We start from the raw sequence: 12,044 nt of genomic DNA, 5'->3' as shown, positions 1-12,044 counted from the left end.
GAGGTCGGTGTTGACCTCGTAGCACGGTAAGATAAATCATCAAAGCACCTCTAGTGTTGGAATAGTTTGCACTTTGAAATCATGCAAACACTCTCTTCTCACCAAGTAAACAGGTCTGAGCACCCGAGGGCGCACACACAGCAGCAGCGAGCGTTTGCTCCTGATGATATTGCGGTCAGCAGCGTGTGAAAATTTAATAACATATTTGATGTCAGGCGCCACATTTCACAAGGGGTGAGCCGTGTCTGAGGAAACTCAAGTCCCTTGCCATGAACTGTGAGTTTTTCTATGCTTCAGTGACACCATGAAACATTTACCAGCGATAAACAGAGCATCCATGATCCCGGAATCAATGAAACTGTTTTTGTTTTTTATCCAGCAGAGGGCTTGTTTTTATGAGCTTCTGTTAAAGGCCACTGAACATTGTCACTGTTAATTTATCAGGACTGCAGTCATACAATCTGGAGATCCGGAAAATGGGTGTTTGGGAGCAGAGTATTTTAATATGACTAAGGCAGTACCTGCGTAAAACTGCAGTTCATCAAGTGGCCACTTGAGGCTGGCTCCAAACACGAGTCAGTCCCTATTAGGCCCCATAATAAAATGCCTAACTTTAAGGCAGGATTAAACATGTTTAACAACCTAGTACAAAATGGTATGGTCTAACTAGCTCATTTCTCTATTCCTTGTAAATTTTATTAGGAGCAAATGAAAATAAAACTCATTTGTTAAATTATATTAAGGCTTAAAGTCGTGTATAAATAGGGGTGACGTTGAAGCGTTAGATCTAACTTCAGCTAACTTAAGTCACTAAACTTCTCCTCTCTACCATGCTTCATTGTTGGAGTCTCTTTGGGATTATTTTGATGCAGATATCAGACAATAAACATGGCTTGCAGTATTACAAAAATAGATTGATTTTTTAATATTTTGTGGCATATAGAGCCTTTGGTTCAGGATTGATATTTTCCCGGCAGGAAAATTCACATATAGCTTTCTTGTCCTATGGAGAAGTGGGCAATTGGCTGAAGCATATCAAAAGCCATGTTTGGGAGCTGTAAAAGTATGCAACATCCGGTTGGTGACGCTTCTACTCGCCCTTAATGGCCATTGCAGGTATACTGTTGGAGGAACCCGATCTGGAATTGTAAGGTCCAAGATCAGGAGGCTCTGATTGGTTGGGAGCAGTAAAATATTTTCGTATTGACACCACGCTATTGAGGATTATTTGAACAAATAATCAGTTGCAATAAGCTGCAAATTGAGCCATGCCCCTCCGATAGATAGGGGGGGCAAATCAGGCGTAAAATCATCCAGTGTGTACCCAGCCTAACCTTCTTTGGTCTAATTATTGAACTCCAGTCAGCTACCATTACAAACAGAATCTCATTTAAAGGGGAAAAAAATGCTCAAGTTAATTTGCCAGCTCATAAATAATCCATGATCAAACACTTTACAGCTATACGATATCCTAGTGTTTGCCAACCCCCCTCGCCTCCCTCCAGTGCAACCTCTCATCCAAAAAAATGGTAACTTTTGGCTCCAGAAAATCCCAGAAAACCAACATAGCAGCTGCCAAAATCTAAAAAAAATTGAGGCTTCAAAAAGGCAGTCAACAAACCATGGAGCCATACATTCTTTGATAACGTGATAGCAAACAGGCCATGCACCCTGGGTGTTGCTGCAACATTTGAATCAGAGACAAGTTTGGCATCTTCCCTCCACCTGCAGCTGGGGCTCCCTTTTTAGGTTAATCAGTCTCATTCTGAATACTTCACAGATCACAAATGATTTTGTTGTCCTCAGTGGAAAGAAGAATAATGAAAAATGAAGAATGAGCCTGAATGAGCAGCCTGAAGCCTCATGCGGGGCGTAGATTCACATTTAAAGTCACAAACAGCTATTTTGAACACTCACCTTCATGCCTCGTAGCAGAAGGAATGAACATGAACATTGATCCCCTAAACATTGTGTTTATGCAGAACTCCCTACAGAATCCAGACATTTTTAATCACACCAAAACACCTCAAAGCTGGAATCAGTCGTATTGCAGCACTGAGAAATCTCGCCCACGAATCCGTCTGAATGAGACAGGGGCTGTCAAAAGCTCTGTGCTCGGGGACCTTGATTCAGTGCTTTTGAAGGCTTCTCTCACACATATACACACTCAAACGCACACACACGCACGCTAATTGCTGTCTCTGTCATCTCTGCCTTTGCTATAAAATTTCAGTTTTGAATCTGGGTTAATTATACTTTTCCTTATCCCATTAAATCTAAGCTCTGCCGTTTGCCGTCACAACTAATCTTCTTTATGACAGATACCAAAAGCTTTGCACAGTTAGTGTAATGTTACCACTTAGCATTAAATGTGTGTACTAACACGCAACATAGACCATAGGCTGCTAAATGAAGGATTATAAAGGAACATGAGGCAGTTTACACAGCTTTATGATATATAAAATATGCATTATTTAACATAATAGTAGCATAGTTTGCTTTCATTTTCATCCCAAAAAACAAACACTTAAAGGCGGTGTTGGTAATTTTCAAAAACTAGCATGATTTTAAAAGTAGCATTCCCTCAGTGCTCCGTCTGCACCCACCCCCTCCCCTCTGTGCTCCCTCAAAAGCCACGCCCCCTCACTTACGTGCACGAGCGCCGTTGGTCCAGAAGCGGACCTCAGCTCATCACTTTGAGTGTGGGCTCTTGTATGCATTGGGTAGAGAATGAGCAGGAAGACAGGGAGGCGTCTGATTGGTTCATCAGATTGGTACCTCGTGGCAGACATTGGTCGAAGTTTTGACAGGCTGACAACTGCTACAGATGACAGAATTTCTTTGTTCCTTTTTTAGAGCACATGAGTTATTAATTTTTCTTGGGGCCTAAAGACAATTTCAACCAAAATCTTAAAAAGTGTAACCCTGCCTTTAACCCTAAGTTAAAGGCTAACTCAACCAAACTTTATGTATTTTGCATTTTTCATACATACTGTACATGCAGCCAAAGTGATTCAAATCGGAACAAAATAAGGGAAGAAAGCCGTTTTCATACATGAACTCCTGAAAACTTATAAAATGTCAGGACAGACTGCCCCTGAAATCTTCTGGAGTATGTCCTTCACACATGCACCTCACAGCTGGAGACTTTCCCTGTCAGACGAGAGGAATGGTCTCCAGGGGAAGGTCGTGAATGATGTAAAAAGAATGACCCAGAAATGGTCCAAGGACAAAGCTACAGCAGGAACAATGGAAGAAAATAAGGTTTAAAAAGTTACTACATATAAAAAAATTAAATAAACCATGTGTCTTGTGTAACCTTTGCTGCTGAGGCAACACAAGACATCTCAGCTCAGATGCTTGTATGTCATTTCTCAGTGGCGTCATCTTAAAGAAAGGGGAAAGATTCAAGGAGGGGACAGAGGGTATGATTAAAGGCGTGTTTGAGTGCATGTCTGTGCATTTTCTTGTCGCAGATCAAACACTGGAGTGTAACTCACCCTTGAGTGGGTACATATTTACACAAGGCTTTGAAACTCCTCAAAGGGCACTGTGGAAATAATGCAATGTCGCCCAAGCCCTTTGAGCATCGCACCATGTGGCCCCGCTGAGTAAACCCCTCAGGAGCATATGAGAGGTGTCATCAGGATGCGGTGCTTTGTAACACAGACTTTGTTTTATGTAACCGCTGGCTGAAAAAAAGACATTTAGCAACAGATGCAGGAGGGAAATGAGGAGGAGAATTACCGTCTTTCAGTGCCTGTGTCAGAGCCATAAATCTACACCCAAACACATTTTTGTGCAAACTTGTTCGGCTCATAAACCACATGTTCATATGCATATCCAGCTGGATAACATCACAGCTCAAATTGCTATTAGTGAGGGGGAAAAAAAGATGCTTTTCACTGTCTGCAGCCTTGTGAGAGATGACTTGACTAGAGCAAGCCTGCTATCAATTATGCAGAATTTAGTGGTGTTAATGGGAACAACCTTGAAACTCTCGTCTTCAGAACAATGAGTCAGCCCAAAATCTCGCCGTGATCAATCATGGCCGGTGTAACTCAGGTGAACGATTGGCTTTTTTGGCACAATGCAAGCCTGCACTGAGAGCCTGCTGCGTCTAAATCTCCTCTAATGCATATGAATACTGGAGCATTACTGACATCCATACAGAATATTTAAGTCCTTGATAAATAAAGGGTGTCAGCGTATTCTAGATGGAAAGTTGTAAAGATTTGAAATGCGAAAAAAAATGAAAGAAGGTTGAGTTATGCAGTTTTTCACCTTCGATTCAGGTCACTGCCTCGTGGACGTGTGTGAGAAACATCCTGCTGATATCAATGACCAGTGGTCCTTAAGGCTTTTTTTTTTACCCTGCGTTTGCAAACACAACCAGCTGTGTCATGATCGTAGTTGTTTACATACATGACTGTGCACTGAGTGTGTCACTGGAGGACATATGCAACCACTTGATGTGCAGACGGGGAAACAAGAAACACGGCAATGCTCAAGAAAATGACTTCTCCGTTAATTCTGAGACAGAAGGAAGTGACAGCTGCACCACCGTCAGCCCCGTCCCCACTCTGCTTTTCCAACATGTTCCTCTGTGCACAAACGTGACGTCCAAACTTCTTTCTATTTAGTTTTTTGCAGGTTTCCACGTCAACTTAATTACCTGTCGCAAAATATTTTGGCAGGCATGTTTCTTGCTGTGCAGCCAGTGGTGATGACACATCATCATACAGATGTGGGTCTTAGTCTTTAAAACTTTCTGTACCTTGTGTTAGCATAGCATTAATTTCTGAGGACGTGCACGGCTAATGCTCCAAACAGACAAGGACTCCATCATGTGAATGTGAACGCACAGTTAAAGGCAAATTTATCTCCAGCTCAACAGGATGTAAAGGCCTCCCAGGAAGCATTAAGGGATGTTAGGCCTTAAAAAGCACAAATCATCCCGTTCACACCAATATAACTAATCAAGTTTGGGACGTTGTCCAAACAATTCTTTATGTCACAGTCCTGATTGGTTGTAGTGTTGGCTGTTTATCGGGGTGAAAGTATCATTACCTTATGAATTTTAAATTATATTCAGTATTTTTAGTTATCTATAAGTCATAACTAGTCATATACTGTGGGTGGAAAGTTATGGTACAAGGTGCTTATAAATAAGTGTGAAGTATTTGTTGAGAAACCGCTTTCAGGTCTATTAAGTAGTCAAGGTTAGGCCGTAAGGACAGCAGACTGAGGAGCTGGACATGGGAGAGTGTAGCTCAGGAAGAGGGGGGGCTTATGCAAAAGAAGACCTTCAAGAGTACTGTAAATCAGGATAAGCCGACACTTCTGTAGAGTGAGCACTTTCTTTATCTGAGGAGGTGTAAAAAATGTGAGCCTTTTGTGCTGCTTTGGTCCATGTCAAATGTAACAGACTGTTTGAACAGATGCATTGATTTAACTCCCTGGATTGTTTCACTTGTTGTCTTTACACCCCTTTGTAATTATGTGCCTCGCTACTATTGCTTTCACCTGTGCCTCGTTAGTCTCACCTGTGTGTAATTACCTTCTGTGTATTGAGTCTCAGGCTGTTTTTGAAACCGCCTACTAAACTAGTAGTACATCCTGATTTGGACAAAATACGAGATGCAGTGTGGAAACAAAGGCAAGATCCGCAGTATGCCAAAAATGCAAAAACAGAAGAACCAGATGCAGACTAGGGAGTATATATCTATCTGGCCTGGGAACACCTTATAATACCTCAAGAACGTTGCTGGGTAATGGGAAGTCTGGGTTGACTTATTGCGCTTGCTGCCACCGTGACCCGACCTCGGATAAGAGGAAGGAAATAGAATAGATTAGAATAGAACAGAATTACTTTATTGATCCCAAACTGGGAAATTGTGGCGTCACAGCAGCAGGTTGTCCAAACAGTCAGCACGTTTGCACCCACTCTGTCCGTGTGTCTGGAGCTGTGTCGCATGTGACCGTTATGAGCGTCTCTTATCTGGATGCGCTGCTCTTTACGGTTCACTCCAGGGGAGGAAGCTTTCTTATAATTGGTGAAACGTTTATCACTTTTATCGTCAAGCCTGGACTTGACAGGAAACTGGTAAGAAGTGTGGAGAGTAATGAACTCTGTCACGAGGAGCGCGCGTCAGTGCAGCTCTGTGCATCTGGTTATCTCATGCAGAGCTAATCAAACTTGACAAGCTGTTGCAAGCAAAGAAGACAAAGACAAAAGAAAAACCTCCAAAACTTCAACCTTTCTCTTCTAGGACAGCACGTTTGCTGAGCTTGCAGAATGCAGCAGAAGCAGCAGTGATGGCAGCATCTTTTCTTTTCTGATGAACTCCCTGCTGAAGAAGACAGTTCAGAGATCCATGTTTGATTAATTCATTGGACGATCAAATTGACCTTTTGCTTTAATTTTTCAACTGGGTGACAGTACGTATTGAAAATATTCTTGATTCAAATGAAGCCTTCTGGCGGGCCAAATCTGGCCTGTGGGTTGCAAGTTTGCCAACCCTGACTTTATCCTTCACATGGTGATCAAACAGCCTGAATGGGAACACAAATATACGATAAAGTGTCCTCTGTTAAGCGTTCATAAGACGCTGCACATCTGCTTTAACTTGATGCAGCATCCTGTCAGCCCGGAGCGGCCAGCAGGAGGAACATATGGGAGACCCGGTGATACTGACCTTGGCGGTAAGGCTGCTGATCTGTGGAGCCTCACTCTCATCATATAATAACCAATCCGCTCTCACCGCTTTCAGACACACAGATGTTTATTTTTCATTCTCTCAGATATACTCTTGCTGATCCCACCGGCATCCTCTAGTGTCCGAAGCTCAGACATCAATCTAAAAACTATCGGCAGGCCATTCACTGAAAAAAGCACGTTCCCCCATCTGTCCCAGCGTCAACCTTTAGCCCTTTTGTCTGTCATTAGTTCAGAGCAAATTAATAAGTTTGTTGCTTGATCCAAAGCAGGATGAGCTTACTTTGAGCTGCTAAGAACAGGAAGATCATATTCATAAATAGCAAGCCTTTCTATAAATAGAGGCCTGCGTGGATTTATGTCCACAAATAAATAAATGTCCCTGCTTTTCCTTCCTGATGAGAGTCATGTGACCCGCTCACGTCAGTCGAGAGCGGGGGGGCTTAATGTGTCGGCTGAAAGGAGGGCGGGGTTCTTCTCTCGGGTAGGAAGCGTTGGCTGCTGGTGATTTCGTTAGCAGCGGTGGAATGATCTAGATAATGCACTTATCCACGGCCCCTCTGGGAGGAGGCGAGCCACCAGCATCTGATTAGATTCCACAAAGATAAAAGGATCATGAAGAGTCACATGTCTGCTTTATTACTCTGTGACTTTGAGAGTCTCTCCCATGAATCAACATCAGATAATAAAATGATGACTTTCTGGGTTTAATCTGCAGTCAAGAAGCACTGATTTATTTATCGCACACTGGAAATTAGGCATGGTTTTTTTTCTCACCTGCGCGACTTGGACCACATCTTGTTCCCCATTTTTCCATTAGGCACCACTTATTCTTGTAACACTTGGAGGTGGTGTTCATGTATTTTCCTGTTGATGGTTAGAGCATGAAGGAAAGTACCTATCAGAAGTTCTTATAATAGCTGAATAAAAATAAAATAAAAGCTGTATATAATATGTTTGAGGAACGGGTTCATAAACAGTCCCCCCTCCCCCTCATAAGAGTTAGTTGAGAAGTTGAATACAGCTAACATGTCTGTACTATGAGTAGTGGGGGGGAGGGGGGATTGGAGCCTATATTAGACCTGAAATAGTGATACAGTTCTATGGAATTGTTCTATATTTTGTATCACTTGTAAATTGCAGCTGGATGGAGTCTAAGGAAAATCTCACCAAGGGGACAATAAAAGTACATTCTTATCTTATATCAGGGGTTAGGTTGTGGCTGTGGTGGAGGGGCCCTTTTCATGGGGCCCAGAAATCCTGGAGACGCCCCTGTTTACTTAAAATAAACAGCTAGCACCAGCAGCCAATTAGCCTAGCTTAGCAGAGAGGTGGTGATGGTGGCTTTGAGGTATAAAAGTCAGCCAAACAACACCTCTAACATGTTGGATCCTGTTTTGTTGTAACTTCCTGGAATCACGGTGCTGCAGTGAGGTTGCCTCGCAACCAGCCGAGAAGATGTGACTGAGCCCAGCCAACGTGTCACTTTTTAATGTGGGAGATAAGCTTTTGTTACCTTTGGATGGAGCCTGGTTAGCTTTTCCTTCCTGTTTCTAGTCTCTCTGCTAAGCTAAGATAACATGCTTGTTTTTGAAGCTGTAGGATGGGGGGCATGAAAGTGGTGTTCAGCTTTTAATTTAGTGTTTTAAAAGGGAAAAAAAAGAAACTTTTCAAAATGCAAACTCCTCCTTTAAGAAAATGAGCTCTGAGTTTTCAGCATGTTTTCTCCAGAGACAGACGGATCCACACAGGGGATTTTATTTTTTTCAGATATACTGTTGCTGCCTACATCTCTATATTTTCCAAAACACAATGTTCAGGGATCCTGAATGACCTTGAAACTGAGATGTCACCCAACAGACGCACACATGTCCCTGTAAAAGTTTGTGAGAGGGAACGGAAGACAAACAGGCGCAGGTCAATTTACAGTCAGTGTCTTTTTATTTGCTGCAGTGGGACCCAGAAGTTATACAGAGAAAAAAGAAAAGGGGAGCTTTCTCAGTGATGCATATTGAGAGATTTTGTAGCTGCAGAGCTTTACTGCTCGTTGCGAGACAGACAGAGGAGGTTCTGTGGTAAATTTGCAGTCCACACAGGTGTCAGGTGCTGCGTGATTTGGAGAGATTGTGAAAGAGAGATTGAAACGCTTCACTTGTCAGGCAGAAAATCATATCTTCCAGGTTCATTATTTTGGTTTCTGCTGCAAAAGTCCCACACATTAGATAACAGTAAATGTTTTCTGTAGAAAAAAAAAAACAGAACATCATGCATCAAACTGTGGAACGAATGTGGCAGTGTGCCTGTAAGTCTTTCCATTACAAGCACAAAAAGTGTTACTGTTTTACACTATATGCTTGAAAATACTGGGAATTGCTTGAATGAATCAACATGAATCTTCGTCTGGCATCCAAAGGCGCTTTGATCTTCAGAGAGGTGGCATTACAAACAGCCATAAAGCAGCTGTTTCCTCTCTTCTGTGCTGATTAATTTGCTCATCCCTCCCTCACAAACACAATATGTCTTCACTTCACGCTATTTAATCTCATTTCACTGGTGTCAACCTTTAAATTGCTGTTCACGGGCTGCTGAGCATAAATAAGTAAAAACAGTGTGAAAAGGTGAAGCAGAGATGTTTAACCTCTTGCTATGAAGAGAAAATGTGTCATCGCCCACCTAAAAGGAGTGCATTAAACTGCCTTCAGTGTGTTCTACTTATAATTAACAATTTTGTTTTGGAGAAGTTAACAAAAACAGAGAGTGATTCTGTGTCTGGCTCAAAAAATGGCTGCTCGACTGCACCACAGATGGGAACAGAGTATAACATTTTTTGATGCATAATTTCATAAAGCTACTGATACAGGCTGAAGGGGGTTTCTGGGTCTCACTAATAGTCTGTGACATCCAAGAAAACAGCAGTTTTCAAACGCCTCGGAGAGTCCAGCCTTCTGCACAGGCTCTTCTTCCATCAGGCTTTAATTACCAAGCCTACAGTCTCTTCTTGTCCAAACTTGTTTTTCTCACACGTCGTCGTCTTTTTTTTTTTTTCCTGCGCTCCTTCTTTGGCGCTCCACGGGGACTCCAAGTATGACAGAGGACGCTAGGAGCAGAATGGCACTTTAATTCTACCCCCTTTCCCCCCCTACAAAACTGCTCAGCCTCCTGCAGATCGGTGCATGTATCCAGTGGCAATACACTGAGTGAGATTTGATTTTAATTATGAGTTGTTTTTTTTGTTTTTGCTTATTATTCACAACCTCGGGCAATGTTTGAAAACCCAGATGATCCTGAGACAAAAGCGTATGCGTGTGAAGGAAAGCTTTAATAAAAAATGCGCCAAATAGGCTGTCACTACTCTACCCGAGTCACGTGTAATGAATAAATGGACAACCAGGCATCACCGCTGAATTGTTAATTCGTTTTTTTAGTGATGTAGTGTTGTCATTACATCTGCCGTAGCTGCTGAGTTCACTCCTTGGTGAACCCTCCAGGATCCGACTGGCTGGAAAATCTCCCTTTCAAACTCCAACGCTGTGTGAGAGAAAAAGAACTCTATAACTGGAACAAATCTACTCCTCAGACCCGATACAGCAAGAAAGTGTTGCTTTCTGTCGCACACCCACATGCACTCACACACATTGTTTATCCTGTTGAATCATAGCGCTGTCAGAGAGACAGATTTTATCCGTGACACAAAAAGAAGATGATTTTCACTTCAATTCCCCTCTCAGTCAGGTTTCATTAGTTCCATGCGACACCTTCAGAAAGATAATTTCTCTTGTAAAAAAAAGTATTGGACAAACCTGAGGGATAAAGGGTGCAATTCGAGCAGGAAGTACGATGTGACATCAGATATCAGTTTGCTACTGATGCACATTATTAGTCATCGATGGGTAAACACACACCCTCCTCTTCCTCTGACACACAGGATTGTTCTCCTAGATTAAAGGCGGTGCTTAACGTTTATTTTGCATGCACTGTTTGTTATATTATGTTGAAATTGTCTTCAAATCTCAGAGGCAATCAATAAATGAAATGCTCTTTAAAAATCCTGTCTGAGGCCGGGGCAGGGCTGAAATAAATTGGATTTATTTTATCTTGCTGCTCTTCCTCTTGCATTCTCTAGTTTCAGGAATATAAAGGACGTTTAGGGGTTTAAACCATTGGCTGTATAAACATAAGGACGATAAAACAGCTCCCCAAAAGTGAAGCCAAAACATGTCAGAAGCCCCCTGCCGACTGGCTGCAATATAGTCCAGAAAGCCCGCCTCCTCCATGTTAACAGATGGGACAATGGACGAACAATAACATCAGAACACACCTCAAATAAAATAGTCTCAATCATGGTTTCTGTATTTAAAGTTAGTTCTTATCATTCTGATTGATGTGTGAGTGTTCACTTCTTCTAGGGGGTAAAAGGTCGTGATTGACAGCTCTGTTGACATATGAGGCTCCTGCTGCGCTGTTTGCAGAGTCATGTTTAGAGAGTCATGTTTAAAAGATGAGCAGCGTAGAGGAGGAACGCTTAGAGGAAACACAATGAACGCTAACACAAGGGTCATTGCTTGACGCTGTGTCACGATAGCCAATCGGCGTTTAGATTCCCCGACTACCTGAAAAGCATCAGAAGTGATCGATACGACCTCCATTCAACAAACAACAAACATTTTAAAAGTTTTTTCCTCTTAAAAACAGAAGCTTTAAGTTTTACTTTGACAAATGTGCATCAGGATTTTGCAATTTCAGCAAATATAATTTCCGTTAATTCCAAATAAATCATCTCTTTTTGGGATAATACTGCGGAATGGAAACTTTACGTTGCAGATGTAAATGTGACATCGAAAAAGAAGTCTTGTCTGGAAGTTGTTGAACGCTAACCGCTGGCTTCACTGGAATTACTGAGAAATTGTCATCCGTTCCCAGAGGCATATATCATCTTATCACACGATGACAGACGGGTTCCTTTATGGGTTATTGGGACTCTGACTGCACATGACTTCACCTGCACAAGTTGGCAGCAACATTTTGGCTTCACTATCGTACAACAAGAGGTTTCCTAATGTGTTGTCCATCTTTATACAGTCAATGATTCAGGCTGACTTTAGCGCAGTTCTCTCATGGAAGGCATCGTCTCCGAGAGCTGCTTTGTTGTTTCAAAAATGAAAATGAATTCCTCTGTTTCTTGATTCATCTGAGCATGGATAAGATTGAATTAATGTCATTATGTGTGCAGTAGTCTTTTGTTCTCAGACTTCTGAAAGTGATCTACAATGCTCTGTACACAAACTGACGTATCTATCATTTATGAAAACCCTAATGAAATGTTTTG

Source organism: Labrus mixtus, chromosome 20, assembly GCF_963584025.1.
Source record: "Labrus mixtus chromosome 20, fLabMix1.1, whole genome shotgun sequence".
Classification (NCBI taxonomy): domain Eukaryota; kingdom Metazoa; phylum Chordata; class Actinopteri; order Labriformes; family Labridae; genus Labrus; species Labrus mixtus.
The sequence above is the reverse complement of the archived record's forward strand: the minus strand, read 5'-3'. Positions refer to the sequence as shown.